Raw genomic sequence first — 24,725 nt, forward strand, 5'->3', positions numbered from 1 at the left:
CATACTGCACAGACTTTAATGGTGATTCTTCTCTTTTGTTTCCTGAATGCTTCTTTAACATTCTTCTAACATGAAGAAGGATTCCTTCTGTTGGTAGTTTTCCTGGACCACTTGTCTTCTAAGCCATGCACCTTTCCATAGGCCTTTTCCTAATTCTGTCACTTGTCTCAGAGTGGCTGGTTTTTCTTTCTGTGAAAGGTGGTGTCGTGATAGATGCCCAGCAAATATTAACACCAGCAGAGCAGATTCTGGCATCCTGGGCTGGCAACTTCATAATTCTCTCTCTCTTTTCCGCCGAAGCCACAGGATATTAAACCACTGAACTGGTGCGGTCCTTGGCTGCCTGCCAGCAGAATATTTGGGGAAAGAATGGACCAGCTTTTGTTTCTCTTACCTTCTGTGTAGCCTTGGGGTGGATTCTAAGGGGATGTTTTCCCTCGCAGCTCTAAGTCATTTGGTATTGAGAAAGCAGGAAAGCGAGTTTTCCTGTTACGAGCAGTGAACAAAAAGCAAGCAGCGGATGGAGATATCCTGTTGGAGAAGGCTTGGGGTGTGAATGTCCACAATTGCACCCTGTTCTTCCCGTGTCTTTAAGGAATAAGAGGAGATGGGAAGGAAATCAGTTACTCTGCAGGCCAAGTCAGAATGGTTTTCCTTTTATTTACAGTGCTTAATAAGAAGATTATAAGTGTGTGCTTTGTGATTTAAAAACTTGTCAGACACAGAGATCTATAGCACATGATAAATTAGAAAAATGAAATAGTTTTTTGTTTCCCATGAGGTCATTCTAAGTTTGCCTGGGAGGGGGCAGTGAACTGTACAAGTAAATGTAAACTCTATCCAAGTTTTATTTATTATTAAGTTTAAAAATCACTTGAGATGGCAGATTCTTGTTGACTTAGATTTATAAGAAGATGATTTGGTATATGCTCCTAGTGGACCATTCCTTAGTACTTTTTAAAAAGAATTAACTTCTTCCTTTCTTACTACAAGAGCAATACGTATTTATTATAGGAAAATTAGACAACACTTACAGACAACTGAACAGTACAGGAGTGGGCTGGAAAGATATGGAAATGGAAAATTAGAGCAGTGTGGTAAAGGAAGAAAACCAGGGCCTTCTGGGAGTAGTGGGGGTGGGGAAGGGTCAGGGATGACCTCCCCAGGCACCCCCAGGAGGCTGTCTTGCACGCATACCACACTGTCAGCAGTGACTTTATACCCTTTGAGGCTGGTGAACCCACTCTGCTACGGGTCTAGACCTGATCGATCATTCCAAGGTTGTTTGGGGCTGGAAAACTGTGTGATGACAAGTTGAAAGGTTAACTCACTGTGTTTCACATCTTGTCTGTCTAGGAGGACGAGCGCTAGGCAAGGAGAATCTCTGAAGAGAGACATATATATTAGCAAGTGAGTGTGCGGGGTGTGTGTGTGTGTGAATCTTTAAGAACCTTGGCTGTAAGGGAGATAAAATATAAAAGAGATGATGCAGAAGAATAAAACACAGTTTTTTAGAGGAGGGTGAAGGAGAAATGTACTATGGCCTGTGTCATCTTTCAGCGTCTTCTTGACCTTCCCATTTTCTCCATGTCTTGCTATGTTGACAAGTTTTTAGGTGTTCTATGGAATGAATGTTTCGTTTCACTGTTGTGTCTCAGTAAACACTTATAGAGCAGCTGTCAGCAGGTCATATTTTTAGTCAAATTTAGCTTATAAGGATACTGAAAGATAGCCTGATAATATATGGGATTAAATTATCTGTTTTTTTAAAACTGAAAACATATTTCCTGTCAAATCTGCTAGCCATTTTATTATAGGTAATGTAGGATTAACATGTAAAGTGGAAAGTGTAGAGGTTTGGACTGAATAATCTGTTGATTTTGGTAATTTGTTTATTTAACAGATATTCGTTTAGTCCTGTTACATACCAGCTCTTGGGCCAGAATCTGGACTAGAACTGTAAATTGGACAGTTTATTGCAAGTCTTTGACCTCACAGCCGTGCCAGTCTGGTCAGGACATAAATAGGTAACCAGACAGTTCCAGTGTGGTGGGATAAGAGCTCCAAAAAGAGACATGTGAGGTGTCCTGTCATTACATGAGAGAGGCACCTGTTCTGCACCAAAGGGAGTGACATCTAGGTGGAGATCTGAAGGATAAAAAGAATCAAGAAATAAAGGGGGTATTCTATTTTAGTTATAGGAACCAGCATGTGCAAAGGCCTGGAGGCAAGAAAAAGCATGGAATCATCTAGTAACTTAAAAGCTGGTCAATATGGTCAAAGCCTTTAGTCTCAGATGGGGATGATGAGAGAGGGCTCTAAAGAGGTGAGCTGGGGCCCAACATGAAGGGCCTCCTTGGGCATATTTAGAAGTAGAAACTTAGGAGTTCAGCAAAGATGTGGGAACAGACGATCAGTGTAAGAAAATCAGTGGTGTTTCTGTACTAGCAATGACAAACCAAAAGTAAAATTACGAAAACAGTTCCAATTACAATGGCATCAAAAAAATAAATACTTAGAACTAAATTTAACTAAGAGTGCAAGAATACTAAATAAATGGAAAGACATCCAGTGTTTGTGGATTGGAAGACTTAATATTGTTAAGATGGCAATATTCCCCAAATGTATCTATGATTTAATACAATTTCTATCAAAATCCTAATTACCTTTTTTGCAGATATCGACATGCTGATCCTAAAATTCGTATGGAAATGCAAGAAACCCAAAATAGCGAAAAAAATCTTGAAGCAAAAGAACAAAGGTGGAGGACTTACACTTCCTGATTTCAAAACTTTCTATAGAGCTATAGTAGTCAAAATACTGTGATATTGGCATAAAGATAGACACACATATCAATGGACTAGAATTGAGAGTCTAGAAATAAATTCATACATTTATAATCAATTGATTTTTTACAAGAGTGCCAAGACTGTTCAATGGAGGTAGAATAGTCTTTTTAACAAACAGTGCTGGGACAACTGGGTATCCATATGCAGAGATTGAAGTTGGATCCTTATGTCACACCATGTGCAAAAACCCACTCAAAATTGATCAGAGACCTAAATGTAAGACCTAAAACTATAAAACTCTTTGAAAAAGAACATAGGTGTAAATCTTTATGACTTTGGATTAGGCAGTGGTTTCTTAGATATGACACCAAAAACACAACCAACCAAAAGAAAAATAAATTGGATATTATCAAAATGAAAACTTGTGTTTCAAAGGACACTATGAAGAAAGTGAAAAAATAACCCACTGAGTGAGAGAAAAGGGACTTGCATCTAGAATGTATAAAAAACGTACAACTCATTAATAAAAAGACCACTCAGTTAAAAATGAGCAAGGGCTTCCTAGGTGGCACAGTGGTTAAGAATCCGCCTGCCAATGCAGGGGACATGGGTTCGATCCCTGCTCCAGGAAGATCCCACATGCCGCAGAGCAACCAAGCCTGTGCACCACAACTATTGGGCCTGCACTTTAGAGCCTGTGAGCCACAACTATTGAGCCCATGTGCTGCAGCTACTGAAGCCCATGTGCCTAGAGCCTGTGCCCCACCACAAGAGAAGCCATGGCAGTGAGGAGCCCGCACACCACAACAAAGAGTAGCCCTCACTCACCGCAAGTAAAGAAAGCCATGCACAGCAAAAAAGACCCAACTCAGCCAATAAAATAAATAAATAAATTTTTAAAAAAAGAGCAAAGAATCTAAACAAATGTTTCTTTAAAGAAAATATACAAATGAATCTGCTTAACATTAGTCACCTGGGAAATGTATTTAAAACCACAGTGAGCTACCACTTCACTCCCACTAGGATGGCTAGAATATAAAGACAGGCAGTAGCCCTTGTCCATTATTGTCCTGCTGGTGAGGGTGTGGAGAGATTTGAGCCCTCATAGATTGCTGGTGGGAATGTGAAATGGTGCAGCCACTTTGGAAAACAGTTTGGTAGTTCTTCAAAAAGCTGAATATGGTGGGGAGGGACAAATTAGGAGTTTGGGATGAACATATACACACTACTATATATAAAATAGATAACCAACAGACACCTACTGTATGGCACAAAGAAGTATACTCAGTATCTTGTAATAATCTGTAAGGGAAAAGAATCTGAAAAAGAATGTGTATACATGCTCTGAAAATATACATATACATATATATCTGAGTCATTTTGCTGTACACCTGAAACTAACACAACATTGTAAATCAACTATACTTCCTTAAAAAAAAAAAAAGCTAAATATAGAGTTACTCTATGACCCAGCCTTTTCACTAATAGGTATATCTAAGACAATCGAGAATGTGTCCACAGAAAACTTGTACGTGGATGTATTAGTCATGATTTTCCGGAGAAACGGAACCAATAGGAGATAGATATATATGTATCCTATCCGTATAGGAAGAGGTTTACTAGAAGGAGTTGGCTTACGAAATCATGGAGGCTGAGAAGTCCCACAGTCTCCTGTCTCCACGCTGGAGACCCAGGAAAGCCAGTGGTATAATTCAATCTGAGTCTGAAGGCCTGAGAACCAGAAGTACCCAGGGCAGAGGAAGACTGATGTCCCAGCTTAAGTAATCAGGCAGGAAGGGCCAAATTTTTCCTTTGCCTTTTGGTCCTGTTCAGGGCCCCTGTTGATCGGATGATGCCCAACCACGCTGGGGAGGGCAGACTGCTCTACTGAGTTCACTGATTTACATGCGAGTTTTATGCAGAAATGCCCTCAGAGACACACCCGGAAATAATATTTCGCCATGTATCTGAGCACCCTGTGATCCAGACAAGCTGACACACAAAATTAACCGTCACAACGGATGTTCGTAGTAACATTATGGGTAATAGCCAAAAGGTAGAGAACTCAAATGTCCATAACCGATGAATAACAAATATTATAGTTAACAAAATACAGTATATCCACACGATGGAATGTTATTTAGCCATAAAAAGGAGTGAAGTACTGATACATCCCACAACATGAATAAACTTTGAAACATATTAAGTAGAAAAAGCCAGACATAGAGCCCACATATTTAGAATGTCCAGAATAGGTGACTCCACAGGGACAGAAAGTAGATGAGTGGTTTCCAGGGACTGGGGAGAGGGGGCGCAGAGAGAGACTGCTAATGGGTTTGGGGTTTCTTTTTGGAGTGATAAAAATTAGATTGTTGGGATGATTGACAACCCTATAGATATACTGCAAATCACTGAATTATATACTTTAAATGAATGAATTTTGTGTTGTGAATTGTATCTTAATAAAATATTGAAAAAAAAAGTATGAATTTTATCCTGAGGTTGGTTGGGATCCCCTGAAGGATTTCCAGCAGGTGGTAACATGGTTGGATATGTTTTTGGAACATCATTTTGGTTGCAGTGAGGAGAGCCGCTTGGAAGAGCGAGACCAGAGTCAGGGATCCCATTAAGAAGCTGTTAGAGTAATACATGTGAGAGACTCTGCTGGTTTAAACTAGGGAGATGGCAGTGGGAATGACAGGAAATAGAGAGTAAACTTAACAGGATTTGGTGATTCATTAGATGTGGGAGGGACAGAGGCCAGGGCGTGGGGATGGGGTGGGGGAGGGTTGGCAGTGGCAATTTGAGGTCTGTGCCTATATGCCCAGTTTAAGCTTAAGCCATAGGTAGAGAAGCGAGCAGGGAAGAAAGGTGACCTCAGCATGCCCACAGCTGGACGCACTGAGATGTCCCAGACCAGGCACATGGAGGTGTCAAGTAGGTACTTGATACAGAACTCAGGAATCCAAAACCTCAGGGGGGTTGTTAAAAATGCAGATTCTTGGGCTTCACTTTATGCACATTAGGTCAGAATCTCTGATCAGAGTGGATCTATCTAATCTGAGGCCTCCCTGTGGACATGCCTCGAAACCATAGGAGTGGATGTGAGATTTCCTGTGGAAAGTGTGTGGAGGAGAAGAGAAGTGGCTCCATCACCACTTACGGGCCCAGTAGTGGAAGATGAGACCTCACAGGGGTCTGGACCCTGAGAGATAGGAGGCATCCAGGAGGGTGGGGTGTCAGGGAAGCCAAGGGAAGGGTGTTTCAAAGCAAGGAAACAAGCTTGCCGTAAGATTCTGAGAAGTCAGGTAAGGTAATAGATGCCAAGTGTGCGTTGAATTTACTGACAAGGTGGTGACTTGGTAAGGGCCGTGGATGGTGCAGACATGTACCCAGAGCAGGGCTGGCATGGGGCTCCACATGTGGTCCATGGGTCCTCCAAGGGGTAGAGTCCTTATGATGATGGGCAGCGCCACCCAGCATGCCTTCTGTGGCTCTCCTCCATTCCACAGCATGGCCTCGCTGGAGCACGATAAACACTTACAGGGCCTCCGCTGGGCGAATGTTTGCCCAGGATGCTTGGGGGGGAACCCTTGGTGAGTGGCCCTGGCCTACACAGAGCCGGGCAGGGGAGGGAAGATGCAGCTTTAGGGCAGACCTGGGGTCGCTGACACAGGTAGATGTCCTGTCTGGTTTTTCACTTGGCCTAGTAGAGTCCAGCAGCACAGCATGTGTCAGGATGTCAAGTACCGCTGTGCTATAGGTCTGAATCATTAAGGCCGGGGTATTTGAAGTTGGAGCATTTCATATTTTTCTTGGTCTGTGGGTCATGTACGGTTTTGAAAGAGATACTGTACAAATACTTGAAATAACCCTCCTAACCTCTGGTTTTGGCACACTCTTTGGCCTTTTGAAATATTGTCTGATACAAGCTATGTGATTCTCTTAGAGTTGTAAATCCAGATCTCATCAGTTTTCAGCATAATTACAGTGTATTATCAGTATAAGAAATATCAGCGTGAATGATAGTATCTTCAAACTCAGTTAAATGCATGTCGATTAGTTTACTGTCTAAGCAGAGTGCCTGCTGGTCTTTTAGTCTGTTGTAAGCCAGCTTGGAACTCCAGGTCTGCTTATCTGTGTTTTTGAAACCACTGTTCCTTAAGGAGGGTTTAGTTATTGTTTCAAAGAGCTTTGAAGCTGTTCCACTTTTAAATTTATAATTTGCACTTTTAACCTTTATTTTATAAGCTGCAGTTACTTTTTTCTTTATTAAAGGCAGCACATTAATGTTACGGAAACATTTAAATGTTCAAATAACTATTATTCTTTTATTTGGGGGAATATTGTGTAATAGATGAGGAAGTCCCCTAAATGCAAAATTGACCCTCAGTCCGTTTTTTAGTAAACAAATCAGAGATGAAATGAAAGTGCAGTCAACCAGCTCAGCCAGGACTTCCCTTATCTGAGTGGCAGGGTAATTATTTTTAAATTAGGACTTAAAAATATTATTTTCGCCCCCTGTTCTATGGTTATCTATTTTGTGCTTGCAAGATTTCACACCCAAGGTATCAGCTGATATTTTGGATCACTTCTTTAGTGTGACTGCTGGAAATTCTTTGTATTAATTTGGAATATTGGTTGCAAGTGACAGAAATCAGTCCAAGTAATTTAAGTAAAAAAAGGGGGTGCCTTATAAAGATGTAGGGTGTCTCCCAGAGCCCAAGGGCAGGAATGTAGCTGGGTATATTGAGCAGCTTCTCAGCCTTCAGTAATCTCTCCCTTATCTGTGCTGTTCTTTGTAAGGTTTTGAGCCCTTCTCTACCTGGAGATTCCTTTTCTTTGCTCCCAATCTACATGGTGGGAAATGGCACTCTGAGAGTCCAGCAAAGGACTGGTCCATCTCTCAGGCCCACCTCTGACCCCCACAAGGAGGGGACCTGGATAGGACCTGATGTCCACCCTTAGAACCTGCCTTTGTGGCCAGAGCTGTGGGTCCTTGTAGGAATGTGGCTTCTGGGAGCTCCACTGCTGTACCTATGGCTTTGTGGGGCTACTGCCTTTCATCAGAGCAAGGGTTTGCTTCTTGGCCCCAGGGACAGACTGGCCTGGGCAGCCTTCCAACCTTTTCTGGCTTGAGTGGCCCCCACTGCCATGGAGGGAGTTATGGAAGAAGGGCCATCTCAGAAAAAAGGTGTGTTATAGGGAAGAGAGAAGTGCTGGGCAGCCACCCAATAAGTATTCACTCCATGACATTTATTTTAACTTAGAGAACAGAACTGGGGAGAAAGGTTTGTTGCCCTAAAATATAAATCCATTCCGAGATGACTTTTGGATTGCTCATTTCTTTGTGCTGGACATTTAGGAGCTGGTTTTACTCAAGACAAAGCCTGGGCCACACCTAGTTGAATCATTACAGACATAACATCTTTTTTCCCCTCAGAGTTAATGATGTACAAAATAATATTAGTTACCCTTTATAAGGATAGTAACATGTCTTTATAATACTTTCGAATATTTAGTATTTAAATCTCCCTTTGATGTTTTCCATTAAGATTTGTTGTTTTAAAAGACAAGTTCAAAAACAACTTCCACAGCACCATTTAATGTGCCAAAACAATGCCAAACAAGAGAGTCACTGGATGCCCAGGGGGAAGCTAAATTGCCTATTGTTAGTCTGTATGGCAAAACAGATCTCACAATTGCGTTTTCAGAAGTGTTTTTTTAACATATATTTGAAAAAGGACCCAAAAGTGTATTTAGTGCCATCCTTGTCAGAAAAAAAGAAGAATTTCCAGGGAGGCACTGTGTTCACGAAACTGGAAGAAGACCTGCTGGAATTTAAATTTGTCATCTTCAAAGCATTCGGTGTGGAATACAATAACCAGGCTAGGTCTGTTTCATTCAGCTACAAAGGCACTTTTGTTAAAATTCCATGTCCCTGTGATGCTAGTGCAGCTGATATTTGGTTCGGATGGTGCTTTTGGAAAGCTTGGCTTATTTCGGAAAAAGCCCAGATGCCTTGGGCTAGGAATTTACAATAGGCCTCAGATTCTGGGTCTAGTGCTGCATACCTCTAGGATTGGTTATGAGCTGTCTCCCCTGTATCTGTTGTCTGTCTTCATTTAAAGCTGGAGAGTGGCTGTACAGGCTTATGAGGCAGTCCTGTTGAAAGCCTGGAGAAAAGTTAAGAATTGTGTGCATAGTAGTAATTAATATGATTAATTACGTAGCTTATGTCCCATTAATTGCATATAGTTTTCCATTAAAACGCCAATCCAAATTCCTTGTACCTCTTTTCCTGCTCTGCCCTGTGTTTTTGGACTGACCACAGTTGAGTGAGTGTTTGCCAAACTGCCCTTTTCTCCCAATCCCTCCCTTCCCTTCATCTCTCCAAATGGACAAGCCCCAGCTAGCTTTCCCATACCAGGTGTCCCGAAGTCACCTTCCTCCACTCACAAGAGCATGCCCGGCCCATACAAACATCCCATCTCCTAGTCCCACAGCATTTCCCTCTTTCCTTTTGAATTCCTTCCAGGGAGTCCTCATTTCCTGCTTCCACCTGGGGACACAGATTTTGCTTTTGAAAGTTTCTAGAAAGCTCCTTTTACAGAGGGCAAATTACTATTTTTTCCCCTATTCAGTTTTTGGAACTTTTATTGACTTTCAAACTTACTCAGAAAGGCAAGAATAAAACCAGGAAGCTCTTTGTACCCTTTACCCAGATACCCCAGCTATTTACATTAGGGCCGGTTATTATTAATCATCTTCCTAAATGAACATGGGAAAAAGATGAACCAGGTATGATTTCTTCCCTAGTGTGAAATCCCATGACTTTCCTGTACTTTTAGGCCTTTTTTCTTTTTTTTTTTAAAAACAAACCCAAACAAAACCTGCCTTGTATTTGTTTACTGATATCAAGCAGTATTTAGTGTTGCAGCCTCTGAAGCTCCCAGCGTAGAGCTAGTGAGAACCTGGTAAGTCGTTGAATGCAGTTATGATTTTGCTTATCAAATTCAGTTTCTCCCACTCACTCATTCAATAAGCTATTTCTCACGTTTCCTCTGTGTGCCAGGCTGCAAAAGTAAGCGAAGAGTTTATGGGGACAGAAGAGAGTCATGGTGCTTCGTTTCCACCTTGCTCTGGGTGGCCTGGGGTCAGGAAGAGGGAGGAAGGTGAAGCACCGGAAATGGATGAGCAGAACCGGAAGTGGTTGTGTAAAACCGAAAGTGGATGGGTAGGGCAGGAAGTGGGTTAGCAGGGCAGCTTTGCTGCTGGAATAAAATAGCCAGCAGGTAGGCAGAAGGAGTTGGTTGCTTCTTCCTCTGTTTTTTTTTTGTTTTTGTTTTTTTTTACTTAAAGCAAATTATTGAGATATTTACATACCACACAATCCCCCCTTTTAAAGTATACAATTCAGTGGTTTTTGATAGATTTATTATTAGTTGTTTTTATTGTGGTAAAATATATATAACAAGGTTTACTATTTTAGCCTTTTTAAAAATTTTTAAAATTGTGGTAAAGTACACAAAACATAAAATATACCATGTTAGCCATTTTGAAATACAGTTACAGTACATTTCAGTGGCCTTAAGTACATTCACATTGTTGTGCTAATGTCATAACCTTCTATGCACAGAACTCTTTTCATCTTATACAACCCAGACTTTGTACCTGTTAAACGGTAACTACCCTTCCCCCCAGCTCCTGGCAACTACTGTTCTACTTTCTGTCCCTATGAATTTGACTTTTGAAGGTGCCTCCTATAGGTGAAATCATACAGTGTTTGCCCTTTTGTGATTGGCTTATTTCATTCAGACTAATGTCCTCAAGTTTCTTCCATGTTGTAGCATGTGTCAGAATTTCCTTCCTTCTTTAAGGGTTGAATTATATTCCATCATATGCATATATCATACTTAAAAAAAAATCCATTTGTCAATGGACACTTGGGTTGTTACACCTTTTAGCTCTTGTGAATAATGCTGCAATGAATATTGGTGTACAAGTATCTATTCAAATCTTGGCTTTCAGTTCCTTTGGGTATACACCTAGGAATGGAATTGCTCCTCTTTTAACTCTTGACACATTCTCTGTGTTCGTTAAACAGAATCAGTTAAGCCAGGGAACCGGCAAGTAGTGGAGTAATGGACCATTCATTCCTTCACATGTTCATTCAGGAAATTTTCATAGCAGAAACTTCCTGTATTAAAAAGGATGAGAACCTTTCTCTCCCTACTCCATATCTACTAACAGCAGTCATGAGTGTGATTTAGTTTCTTGGTCTGTAAAATGGATGGTTGAATACCTCTCTCCTGAGTTGGGAAGGTGAATGGAGAAGGCACTATATAATTCTGAGACACTGTCTTTTTTTTTTTTTGTCTTCTTTGTGGGTATCGGTTTAAAAATGGCTCATAGTAAAGCTCAGATGCAAGGGGGCTTGATTTTTTCTTTCTCTCTCCTTTAGCCTCATCCCTTGACTTCAGGATGGTGCTGTCTTTGATTGCACTGGTCTGTGAGTGCAGTGGTCCCTGAGTGATACCAGTGGAGTTAAGACTGAGCGGAGGAGAGGGAACATAAATAGCAAACATAAAAAGAGGAGCAGGTTTTATCAAACTACCTGTGGCAAAACAATAACAATAAAAGAAATTTGATGTTATTCCATGCCTCCTCTCTTAATTGTCCTCAAACCCTATTTAAGAAACCAAAAAACAAGAAAAGCCTTGTTTTTAGGTTTGTCTCAGTTAAGAACTTAACTGTTTTGTGTGGGTTTGTGTTGTTTCCCCACTTATTCTTAAAACCTGCTTCATCATGAGGTGTTTTATCTCTGCTGTTGTGAGCTCGGTGTCTCTCTGCTGTTTAGGATGTTCTAGGATTCTGGGTTCCACTATCTTCTTGGCCTCAGTTCTAGGTGATAGTGAGCCATGTGGGCCCACCTTCTTTCAAATTTTCAGTTAGGTAAGAAGGTAACCTACCTTAAGGGTCTCAGAGAATGGAGAATAACACTTCTGTGTTATAATTATAGAACCAAGTCTTCATGTTTCTAGGTGAGAGCTCTTATATTTGTAATTTTTCAGCCTTTGGGGTTTATAAATAGACCAGGATAATCCCCATGAACTAGATTTCAGAGCAGTCCAGCAGAAGAGTGGCAAAGGAATAAATCCTTTGATGTGTGGCAAAGCATCGCAACATCTTTTACAATGGAAATGGAGAAAGGTGAAAACGATCTGCATAGAAATTCACTTCAGACTTTGACTTGGGCTTCTCCAGGATTCCACCTTTCTTGCTTAATGTGTTTTGGCAGATGACCTTTGAGATGTGGTGTTTAAACTGTGTTAGCCCCATCTGTTGTGTGTTTTTCAATGCAGAATTAATCTTATTCCCAAAACCATCTGATGTTTTCTTGGGAGTAGGAAGGTGGGTGAGTGGAGGTGGAGGATACGGGGTGCTTAGCTTCACTTGGTGGTACCCTCTTGAGTTTGTACTATCTGATGGGCCCAGGCCACACTCACTATCTATCACTGGGGACCAGGTAACAGTCTGAGGTTTCTTAGTTACAGTAACTGATCCTGACTCCAGGCCGTGTCAGGAAGCAGAATCCTCTAGCAGTTACCGAAACCTGGGAACCTGTTTTTATTTTTTTGTTCCTTTGTACAGGTATCTGAGTTACAGAGGTTTCTGCTTTTCTCAGAAAGTTCTTACTGTTGGCCTTAAATAAAACCAGGTGACTTTCTGGTTCAAGTGACTTATAGAAAGAATATCTTTGAAAACAATTTAAATAATTTAATGCAATTATATTAAATTCAATTAAATTTAATTTGAATAATTAAATTTATATTCTAAGTTTTTTCTTAAAAGCCTGATGTAATATTTTGTGACTAGTGTGGGAAATTATAGTGCCTGTTGCTGCAGTTTTGAATAATGTACAAGTGACAAAATTTATCTTTTTAGTTCTTTTTGTGCAATATTATAGGCTTGTGAATTTTTACTTTTCTCATTTAACAAAGTACTTGTAATCTCTGTGGTTAAAGTTATTGACATCATTCTTGCCTGATTTCAGTAGAAAAGGACAGTAGGAAAGTAAACATAGTGGAAGTGGGGAGAGGAAATAGCGGTAACGTCAACAGTAATCTGTTTGAGGGGAGAGTGTAGAGGCTACTGCCCAGAGGTGTATTTTCAGGGCTGTTTAGGAACTGTGCTTGTGGAGACAAGTGAGAAACAGGGTACTGGAAGTGGTTGATTGAAGGGGTAATGGGAAAGACTTCACCTCACCATATAATCCTGAGACCTGAAAAGTCTACCATTAGTAATTCATTTATTTGCGTTAAGCGTAGCTGTCCTCCTGTGGTCTCCTTTATTAAGTATATATCTCTGGAAACAATAATGCCTTAACTCACTAGTATCTTAGTGCAAATTAGTTTCTCTATGAGATATTCTAATTAAATTTTCTACGAGATAACTATCCTCTGAGATAAAATGGTCCATAGGAAGGGAAAGGGAAAAGAGCACAGAATGGGAGAGCAACTTCGTAAAGCTTCCCAGTGGCCTTGGTTGATGGCTGAGTTAGCAGTAGCATTGGAAGTTTCACTGTCAGAGTCATTTCTGGCAAGAATGGATCTTCAGTGACCCAAAGCAGCTTTTACCTATCACTGATTTTATTTTCTAGCCTGGGAAGATGGTATGTATAAAATATCTGGCCTAACCTTTGGCACATGACAGGCACTGTATTTTTGAAGCTTCTTAAAAATAATATGTTATTGGTGGTTATCAATAACTAACAATATACCTTTACTCTCTTTAACAGTCTTCAGAATGAGAGGCAAAGGCCTCTTGAGTAAAAATGTTACAATAACACCTGTATTGTCTTTCATTTTTGGAGATTGTCACAAGAAGGTAAATGAAGAAATTGATATTTGGAAATATTTTGGGATAGTAGAATATCTTGTATATTGATTATAACTCCTTCAAGGAATCTAGGGAGATGGGGAGCCACCTTCAGGGAGTGTGCTGAGTGCTAGCATCTGTTTAACGTGAGATTATTCCATCCTGCTTCATGCCCAGGTAGAGCGTGGTGGGCTGGGGGCAGGGGTCTTGTGGAGGAGAGAATGCTGGGGTTCCACAGTGCATACTCCTTCCTTTGCTGGGTATCCACTGCACCTGGCAGGTCTTCGTGTTTCCGCGTGGGCTGTGGAGTGGTGCCTTGATGCCCCTACCCTCCACTATAAGCCCTGGTTCTGCTGGCATCCACGTATTTCCACAAGAAAATGGTCATACTGAGATGCCAAGAGCTAATGACTTATGCTTATTCAGGATGTTTTGAGTCTTTAAACAGGAACGGTCCCTTGGCTGAATATCAGTTTGGCATCTGTTGCTCCTTGAATTTCTTCTCTGTTTTCAAAAAGCCAGCTCATTTCTCTTTCCTAAGAGGTATTTCCTGTGGTTCTTGTGTTTTTGTGGGCAAATATATTATGAGGGAAGTTCAGCAGATTGTGAATTTTAACTTTTTCTTTAGCCACTAGAGGTGTGAAACATGTTCTTTTTCTCCAAACTAGAAACATAGTTTTTATTTGTTGATTTTTGAGAGGGTTTATGTACTTTGTGCATCATCCTTAACAACTAGGCCCATTTTCGTCTGAGTACTGAGGTAATTGTGGGTGAACAGGATGAGTATGGTGATGATGAAAGACTCCCTTCTGTAGCTGGGTCAAGTCTTCTAAGAGACTGTCCTTATCATTTCTGTCTCTGATTTCTTTGATTTGCTCCTTTGATTGGCATATCTATCAGTGAACGACTTGTAAAGCATTCTCATAGCTTTAAGTTCTGTGTGTTAAAAAACTACGGGAGGGTGGGGGAAGAGGGATAAATTAGGAGTATGGCATTAGTAGATACACACCACTATATATAAAATAGGTAAACAACAAGGATTTACTGTATAGCACAGGGAACTGTATTCAGTATCTTGTAATAACCTATAATGGAAAAGAATCTGAAAAAAAAATATATGTGTAATTGAATCATTTTTTTGTATACCTGATACTAACACAATATTATAAATCAACTATACTTCCATTAAAAGTAAAACCACCCAGAACGTGTTTGGGTGATATTTTCTTTGGTATGAAAGCTGCAGACTTAGGTTCCTGTTGGGGGTGGCAGAGAAGGGGGAAGATGAAGAGTCCTTGGAGCCCTTGGCCCCAAACCCAGGGTGAGTTTGTGTTCCAGGCTCAGTCTTCATGGGCTCCGAGGAAGTTGCATGTGTGTATGCAGGATTAATGAGCGGATGTGGAAATCAGTGAACTAGGAAGCAGTAACTGAGCTTCGGACCAGAGGAGTTAGGGGAAATAGGTGGCCTGGAGGGTCATGGTTTTAATCGCCAGCTCCTGGCCAGCGAAGCACATGTTGAGCTGGTTGAAGAGCAGAGAACCTGGGTGAGGCTTCCCCACCTTCCAAGCGCCTCCTTTCTCTGTTGTGCCAGGTGACAGTGGAGGGACTGACTGTAATTACACAGAGGGCAGTGCCTCGCACACCGTCTCTTGCTGGTTGGAGCGGTCCTGGCAGGGCTGGGAAGGGGCCGAGTGCGAGGGTGGAAGGGTGGTGCTGCAGAAAAAAGTCTCCTACCTGCTCCTCACCCTTGTTACATCCACTTCAGGAAATGAACTTATCGTGCTTGGCTTCATGCATTGGGCAGCTGTCTCTGAAAAGGTTTTATCTTTGATTTGGAGAGTCAGGCACCTTTGGGTCAAAGGGGAACCAACATTTGGGAAGGTCTTGTGTCTGAAGTGGAATCCAGTTTTACAGCCAAAGGCACCTTGGAATGGGTTGAACTGCAGCTGCTCCAGGTTATAGATGAAGAGAGTTTATGGGACTTGACGATAGTGTCTGGAAACACAGTGGGTGCTTGTGAAATGTTTATTGAACAGACGGGAGAATAAGTGAGTCATTCAAGATCACACTGTGGCTGATTCACAGTTCTGCTCCCTTAGATATTTCTCCTGGTGTATCACCACAAAGCTGTCTAGTTTATAGTTCTCCTACAGGCCTAAAGTATGGGAAGGATTATAAGTACTGGATTATAATTCAAACATCACTGAAGTTTTAGCTTCTGCTTTGTGACATAATATAAACTACACATTCCAAGGTGGGGAAGGGATAAATTAGGATTTGGGAATTAGTATATACAAACTACTATATATAAAATAGATAAACAACAAGGTCCTACTGTATAGCACAGGGAACTGTATTCAATAACCTGTAATAAACCATAGTGGAAAAGAATATATGTATAACTGAATCACCTTGCTGTACACCAGAAACTAACACATTGTAAATCACTCTACTTCAATAAAAACAAAAAACCACACACACACAAAAACTACATTTTCCATGTGTGTTTCAATTTTTTACTTGTTTTTGCTTGCTGTCTACCGTTTGAAATTTTAGGCAGGATCCAAAATGTAATCAGATGTCATTTTACATTCTGAAACCTAAATATCCTTGATAAACTTTGAAAACTTTATAGGTTATTTTAAATATATTTGCTATATTTTTGCCTGTATTTTTAGGTATGATGAAGCTGTTGGCCTAAGAGAGTGTCTACAACATTGGTTATCTTAAAAGATCAATAATTTCCTAATGTAATTCAGTTTTTTTTGTGTTAGAGGTCATTAACTGGCTATAGTATATGTCATACCGTCGAAAATTACTTGTTACATCAATAGCCTTTAACTGGCACCCTCCAGTTGGATTTGTCTTTTTTTGGTGTGTCCTTTCCCCATGGCTATGGCTAGCTTCCTGAAGCTCTGGGCTGGCCAAGATCTGATGAGAAACTTTTGCATTACCTGCTACCTCTGCTTACCCAGATACTCTCAGGTTGGAAGGTGAGGGGGTGGGGTGGGTGTGTGAGTTTTGAGGTGTTGTAAGCATATTCACATGAACTCAGTGTTACTGTTTATGAATTTTTGCTTCACAGTTGGGCCTCACCTCCAAAATTCTTAAGTAATGGAGAATTGCCTAAGAATAGCCATTGATTTCTCTGCCACTTGGAACCAGGAAACAGTAATTTATTAAAGTCCATACAATGCCAAAACGTGTTTTTTTGTTTGTTTGTTTTATTTTACTTATTTTATTGATGTATAATTCACTTCAGTAAACTAATGTAGTATTATATAGTTTATTGAAGTGTACGACACAGTGATTTTATGGCAGTGTACATTATGAAATGATCACCACTCTAAGTATAGTTACCGTCTGTCACAATGCACAGTTAATACAATACTATTGACTGTACTCCCCATGGTGTACATTATATCCTGATGACCTATTCACTTCACAGTTGGAAGTCTGTACCTCCTGGTCTCCCCATCCATTTCACCCAGCCCTCAACCTCCCTCTGGAAGCCACTCGTCTATTCTCTGTATCTATACGGCTGGCAACATGTATTTTTTACTATTCCTTTTCATTCCGTAGTCAGGCACATCATTTATCGGCTGGTATTAGTAGCAAAGTGAAATTTCAGTGATTGGAATTTCACGTTTTGGTACTTGACATCTTTACCTTACAAAGTGGGAAGTCACGAGAAACTGTCAGTGATGGAATAATATTATAAAGTGTATTACTTAAAGTTACACAGGTAACTAAAGAGGCCTAGAAATAGTGACAGTGTAAGCATAAGTGTTGTGTGCTGTCCTCATCTCTCATAGCAGAAAGTTGATTGAAAATGCTTTGAAAGGACAAATTTAGGAAATCTATATATTAGAGATACAGAGGTAACTACCAAGAGAAGCACCAAAATCACTGAAAGGGTTTGCCTCTGAGGAGCAAGGCTGGGAGTGGAGTGGGGTAAGCCAGGCTACAGTTGTTTTTCATTGTAAGCCCTTTAGTAATATTTATGTTTTTAGTTATATGTGAGTGTTACTTTGATAAATACAAAACATACATTGTTAAAAATTCCAGCTTACCTTCTTTTCCAGAGTAGGGGCCAGAGGGTAGCAGAGTGGTGAAGTTAAGCAGTGGGAGTAAGGAATGAATTCAGGGAAGCCTAGAGTCCTGGTCACCCATAGGCTGACTCACAATTTGGTGAAAAACCTTGCCAGAGCTTTGGAGCATGAAAAAACAAAACAGTAAACCAAGAAGTAGACAAGAGCGAGTCATTTTTAACCCCATGTGAACATCTTCCAGAACCTTGAGTGCAGTGGGGAACGTTAGCAGTGAGCTCTGTCCCTGGGCGCCAGTGTTGGCTCAATGCTAGTGCTGCCATTGTGGTCCTGGTGCTGCCCAACCAGGCCTGGCCTGGTTGAAAATTTGCGGCGGAGCTGATTACTCGACTAGTAAGAGCTCTGCTGTTGAGTTCTGGACGGGAAAGTGAGAAAGCGAGTTCCAAATAGGTGAGCAAAAGGAAGGGAGAACGAAATGTTGAGTTTGTGTCCAGGGACACTTTGCAGGAAAGGTGTTTGCTTAAGGCTGGTGCTTCTTAGAACCACTGATTCGAGAACAAATTTGACTGTGGAGTTTAATTTTTTTGTTTTCACTCAGTGAAGAACAATGTAATAAAGAAGATATTCTTAGACTTGAAAATGTTTAAAAGTTGAAACATAATCCCCTAATTCTCGTTGTCTAATTCTAGGACCTTGACCGTAACAGACCTGCATACTTGTATGGTAGGGGCATTTCTCAGTCTGGTGGTTCTCTGCTAGAATCTGTGCAATTGTTCTCCTTAAGGTGGTCCCATAGGAAAGGCTGTGTGTTCCGAGGAGATCAAGAGTGTATACCTTTTTTGGGGGAGCAGATAGGCCATACTTTACTTCCAGGGTCAACTGGAGTGTGTTTGATTAGCATATCATCTTGGGAAATTTTATCTTTTTTTTTTTTAAGATTTATTTATTTAGGTTGCACCTGGTCTTAGTTGCAGCAAGCATGCTCCTTAGTTGCAGCTTGAGGGCTCCTTATTTGCAGCACACTGGCTCCTTAGTTGTGGCACTTGTGCTCCTTAGTTGTGGCCAGTGGGCTCCTTAGTTGTAGCTTTCTGGCTCCTTAGTTGTGGCATGGATGTGCGATCTAGTTCCCTGACCAGGGATCGAACCCCGGCCCTCTGCATTGGGAGTTCGGAGTCTTAACCACTGCGTTACCGGTGGTTAAGTCCCAGAAATTTTATCATTGAGAAGAGTATACTGAAAGGCTTGGCTCACTTTATTTGGCTCCCATATGTGAGTCCAACACAACCACCAAAAAATGGTATGGGTTTCAGTGGCTCTTTGACATTGTTTTAAACAAACATTTTGTCTTTTCATTATTAGGGATATAAGAGATTAAACTTGATTCACCCAATGTTTGCTTTCTCTTCATACTCACCCTTATGGGAGAGGAAATTTCAGAATGGATTTTCACTTGAAGCATAACCTAAAGAGGAGCCTTTAAGAAACATCCAGAGCTACACTTTGTAGCATTAATGCACATATGAAGTTAATTGTAAGTTATTTCTGGGGATATCTTTAGGAGAGCTGTGGGTCACGAGTTGGATATAATGGAAATGAAAAAGTAGATGGTGTATTCAGGCAGAGAGAGAGATCTGTATCTGAGTTTATACTCTGAATGAAACAGGTTTCGAGGGTGTGGGTGAAGTGCATTCAAGGGATTTAACACTACAGTGAGTCAGAGTGGCTCTTTAGGACCCCCCCACTCCCTGCCCCCACGGCCCTCAACTTTCCTGTTGACCAGGCAGGTTCTACCGGGTGTTTGCCGCCAAGACAGGACCTAAAAGTTGGGCAACGGTTTAATTGTTGTTTTCCAGAGTGGAGCTAAGGGGGTTAAGCACACTGGTTGTAAAATCCTTCCTCCTTTTGAAAACCTCAAAACCAACAAACTACTTCCTTTCTTAATCTCCGAGAGGGTGAGTGAGGAGGCCTAGCCTTTAGTTATGTGATGTGTGTGGCTCCGAGGTCAGGTTCCTCCTACTCAGAGCAGATGGGCATCGTTCCAGCAAAACCTGCTGCTGAGTGTCTCACCTCGCACCCTCCCCAGGAGGAAAGGCAAGTTCAGAGTGGTCACTCAGCTTGGTTCTGCGAGTCTGAGTTGGCCGTGTTGAAAAGGAGTTCCCTCCTTTTCTGTCTGCTTTAAGATTTCCTGGTTGTTTTGTTAGGGGCAGTCACTTTGATACCATTTAAAAAAACTCTGATGAACATAGTCAGGCAAGTCTTGCAGAAGATCTGTCCACCTGGGTGCTACTCAGTGGCTTGTGGGTGATGTTTTTATGGGTTGGATGAGGTGGGAGTTTCCTTCCTTTTTTTCTCCCTGTGGTAAAATCCCATCCCGCAGCTGAAAAACTGAGGGAGAAAAGGGTGTGTGTGTATGTGTGTGTGTGATGTCAGCAGCCGAGCTTGTAATCAGGCAAGTTCTTTTCGTGTAACTTCTACTTATGGTTTTAAAAACTGCCTTGTAGTTTGGGGGAAATGATTGCCCTTGTCTTCAACCTGTTGTCAATATGGAAACAATTTCTAAGGGAGCTCAAAGTTAAGTGTCTTGTAAGTTATCTCAGTTGCTCTTTGTTCTAAGTTTTGGGATTTCCAAAATCTTTTCTTTTGGTGTGTGTGTCAAAATTTGCACTTTTAAAAAGCATCAGTGAGTAATTACTCTGTATTACTTTAAAATAAAGAAGTAGGAAGTCACCATGGTTTTCACAAAGAATGGTCTATTGTTCCTTTCCAGTTGCCACCGTATGGCGGTCCTGGGTGGTGTGGGTCTGGCTGGGGCTCTCAGCCAGGTGAGAGGACATTTGTTGTCTCCAGAGGTTGAAACATCTCAGCTGTAGGAAGCATCTGCTGCTGCAGGAAACCTCACACTAAGCATTTATTGATGTTCTGCTCTATACCTGCTGGCTGCTGAGGGGACACACGTAAATTACACCCAGTGCCTGCTGCTCAGTTGCCTGCAGGGTTCTTGTTTCTCTTCTTCTTCTTTTTTTTTTTTAAATATTTTAAATTCATTCATTCATTCATTCATTCATTCATTCACTGGCTGCATTGGGTTTTTTTCGTTGTTGTATGTGTGCTTTCTCTAGCTGTGGTGAGTGGGGCCTACTCTTTGTTGTGGTGTGCAGGCTGCTCATTGCAGTGGCTTCTCTGGAGCACAGGCTCTAGGTGCGTGGGCTTCAGTAGTTGTGGCACTCGGGCTTAGCTGCTCTGCGGCATGTGGGATCTTCCTGGCCCAGGGATTGAACCCGTGTCTCCTGTCTTGGCAGGCGGATTCCTAACCACTGCACCACCAAGGAAGTCCTGGGTTCTTGTTTCTTGAGCCAGTGATTCCTACAGAGACAATTGCAGGAGCGCTGGCAAGTTGTTTCCTTCAGTGTTGGTGTTTAAGATCATTTTGCATAATCAGCATGGGGCAGTAAACAGTCAGGCTTGGCCCTGGCTTTCCATTTGTGAAGTTCAGCAATGTTGCAGGACAGTTGAACATGCTTTATGATCAGCAAACCATGACTAAGCCTCCCTGAGCCATTGTTAGCAGGTGTCTTTATAGCAGAGTTATTGTGTCATATAAATAAGAATCACAGCTGGGTTACTCAGTAATTAAATGTAAATGATAAGTAAGTGCTCACGGTCATTCATTCAGCAAATGTTTACTAGAGGCCTCTGGCACCAAGTAGCGTCCAGGTGCTCACCCCTGCTGTGTGGTGGTCATATCAGTGCTGTCCTGACTACAGTACGGCACATATAGAGGTCTTAGAGGGCTTCAGAGAGGGGCTGAGCTGAGTAGGGGGTGGGGGATATGGATGATTTGGGTAAAGGAATCAGTTCTCCTCCACTATTACCACTGCCTACTTGAACCTCCTTCCCAAGTTCCCTCTGGGGTGTCCTTTCCTTCCTTTCCTCACCCTTGGTGGATAAGGAATATCAGTGGTCCTTGGCAGCTGCACTTTTGTTTGCCTCATCTTGTTCTTGGGTCCTGTTTGTGTACCTGTCTGGCTGCCGTGTTCTCTCCCTCCTGAGTTCTACATCCTAAGTGATAGAAAGCTAGAGGGGCTGACATCCCAGGACAGGAGACCGTAGAGAAACGGAATAGATGACCCTTCTATCCTCGAGGAGGGGAGAGCCTGTCCAGGATTTCTGGGGCAGAAGGATGGGTATGTTCCCACCCAGGCTGAACACCCCAGGCACCTGCAGCTGCTTCAGGGCCAATTCTAAGGGAAGTTCAATTTCCAAGGCAAGGAGAAGATGGGATGATTTCTTCCCAGTTTCTTTCTTTCGCCTCTAAGTCCTGTTGCGGTGAGTGTAGGAGGTTTGAGGGGTTTGGGGCTGATTGAGGAAAAAGGTACAACCACTAGAGACAGTAGTAACACACAAGCTTGATTGGACAGCACTTGGACGAAGTTGTATGAGACCAACCTGAGGCTTGCAGCCAGGGGACCACCATTCAGAAGGGGAGGAGGGCAGGGAACTCCCTGGAGTGGGCTGAGGGGGTGCTAGAGAGAGCTTACATATCGAAGTGACCTTGCTCAGCAGCAGAGCCCTCCAAGGGCCCTAGCAGCCTGTGGCCTTATAACTATAAGACCCTATCTCATCAATGTCAGGTGATGTTCTGCAGGGTATGTAAAGCAGGCTAAATGGCCAAAAATCTGCTTGTTTGTTTTCAAAATAATCAGATGCGTAAAAGTTTGAGTTTGATGCCAGTGGGCTCTTGAGCTAACCAGTCTCAGCCTGCAGTGAAGAAATAAATGACCTGGGGCCAAGGCACAGAGGACATCTTTGTCCCATTTGTATAACAGTGACACATCTTTCCATTTGACAGTTGAAAGCAAAATGTCTGAAAATGTAAATGCGTGGGGAGTAGTAACTCATTGGTGTGAACATATTTCACTCAAAGTTTAAAAATATTTCCAGGTTCCTTCCTTGTTTGACGGGGGATCTTCAAGCCTGGGAAGCGTCACTCTGCCCGGCGGGACTAAGCGGGTAACCAATGATGTGCAGGAGGAGGAGGCTGGACGGTGCAGTAAACTTACACACGTTGTGGCTGGAAGGCACGGAGGTGCAGGGAAAAGGCCATACTTAGTGGAGTCTGGGGTGTAAGATGCCGCTGTGCCGTCTCCTGCTGCGTGATCCTCAAGCAAGTTGGGTTTTGGTGCATCAGTGACTAGTCAGAGAGCAGAGATCATACCCTCCTTGCAGTTTGTTAGGATTATTGGCTACAACAGAAGTAAAGGTGCCTGACCGAAGGCTGCCAATAAAAGCCCGCTGGAAAGTTCTTACAACCACAGAGTTTCCTGTATTAATCACATTGGTCTCCGTATTTGTTTCCTAGGGTTGCCTTAACAAATTATCAGACGTGGTGGCTTGAAACAACAGACGTTTTCTGTCTCTCAGTTCTGGAGGCTGGAAGTCTGACTAGAAAGTGTACCAGAGGCACCCCATGGCCTGCAGAAGGTGTCCAACTCTAGGGAACGATGCATCAAGGTAGTTCATTCTTAGCTTATTGTAGAACACTTAAAATGTACAGAGGAGTACAAAGAAACCAGGGGGAAAAGTGTGTCTGCTTGCCAGTACATAATTCTCTATAGCGAGTAGGAGAGGGCGGCTTATTCCTGCCCGCCGTCCTGCTGAGCATCATCGTGCCTCCCTGTACCCCTTCCCCAGATGCTGCGACCACAGATGCTCAGTCCTCTCCGTTATGGGCTGAGGTGTGTTCCTCTGCCCCCACCCCCACCCCATTCATATTTTGAAGTCCTAACCCCTGGTACCTCAGAACGTGACTGTTTTCGGAGGTAAGGTCTTTAAAGAAGTAATTAAGTTACCGTGAGGTAGGAGTGGGCCCTAATCTCACATGACCGGTGTCTTTGTAAGAAGAGATTGGGACACAGACACACACGGAGGGAAGACTGTGTGAAGACATGGGGAGAAGGTGGCCATCTGCATGTTGGGGAGAGAGGCCTCAGAAGACACCAGCCCTGCTGACATCTCGGTCTGAGACTTGCAGCCCCTCGGACCGCGAGAAGACGCATTTCCGTTGTGTCAGCCACCCCCACCCCGTCTGTGGGCTTTGTTACGGCAGGCTGAGCGACAGGTAAGTTCCCCAACCCGCTGGCCCCACACTGTCATCTGATGGCTCTCAGGCCCTCCTGGGCAGAGCGTTCAGCAGCCACCTTAGGTGTGAGTGGGGTTTCCAGGAACAGGAAAACCAGCTCTGAATGTTTGTGTGGGTCATCAAACCAGTTTCCATTTTAGTTTGCTTCCAAGGAATGAAGCCGTCTTTTGTTACACTGCTGACGTATGCAGTGATGCATGGGGGGGTCCCGGGTGGAGCGGTGAGGCAGGAAGGGGTTGGTCAGTATATTCTATTACGAGTGTGTCCATCCTCCCCCCACCGCAGTCTCCCCACCCCCACGTTGTCATTGGCTCCTTTAGGACATGAGCAGGTCTTCTCTCTGTGTATCCTCCCTGAGGTCTGGAGCGGGGTAGGAGCTCTCTGTAAATGTGTGGTGAATGAATACTTGAATTCTGGGGACCCATGAGTGATTTATGCAGCCACTAGATATGTGGTACCATACTTGGATTGAATTTTGAAGTAGAACACTTGACTTAAACAATCACTATGTACATATTCCTGAAATTTTTATATTTCTGATTATATTTTTGCCTTCTCAGAAAGTTTGTCGATTTTTTTTTCAATTTCTACTCAGTTCTCACCAATACTGGTAGATGTCCCTCTTGCTGATTGTGACAGGAAAAGAATTATAGTGTTATTATTTATGGAGTACTTAGTATGCTAGAGGTAGGTTCTGTTATTATCACCCTTTAACAGATGGGAAAACTGAGCCTTAGAGAGGTTAGGTAACTTGTTCAGGGTTATGTGCCGGTAAGAAGTGGAGCTGGAACTCCTTAAACCAGGGCTGTCTGACTCCAGAGCCCCTCCAGATTTTGAGCACTCTCTCAGTACTTTCATAAAAGTATA

At 42.4% G+C, this 24,725-nt stretch overlaps 1 protein-coding gene across 13 annotated transcripts in view; it reads left to right on the forward strand.

Annotated features, from left to right (window-relative positions):
* DOCK9 (dedicator of cytokinesis 9) overlaps positions 1 to 24,725 on the forward strand; it is a 279,214-nt gene that overhangs the window by 17,840 nt on the left and 236,649 nt on the right. Inside the window, exons 2-3 of one of the 13 annotated variants that reach the window (XM_057707542.1) lie at positions 23,079 to 23,230; positions 23,618 to 23,837. The exons of 10 other annotated variants lie outside the window; for them this stretch is intronic. The gene's annotated coding sequence lies outside the window, so the exon portion shown is untranslated. Of the gene's footprint in view, positions 1 to 23,078; positions 23,231 to 23,617; positions 23,838 to 24,725 lie in introns of those variants that run through there. 2 more of the 13 variants (XM_057707543.1, XM_057707544.1) reach the window with 2 other exon arrangements.

Source organism: Hippopotamus amphibius, chromosome 14, assembly GCF_030028045.1.
Source record: "Hippopotamus amphibius kiboko isolate mHipAmp2 chromosome 14, mHipAmp2.hap2, whole genome shotgun sequence".
In the NCBI taxonomy this organism is placed as follows: Eukaryota; Metazoa; Chordata; class Mammalia; order Artiodactyla; family Hippopotamidae; genus Hippopotamus; species Hippopotamus amphibius.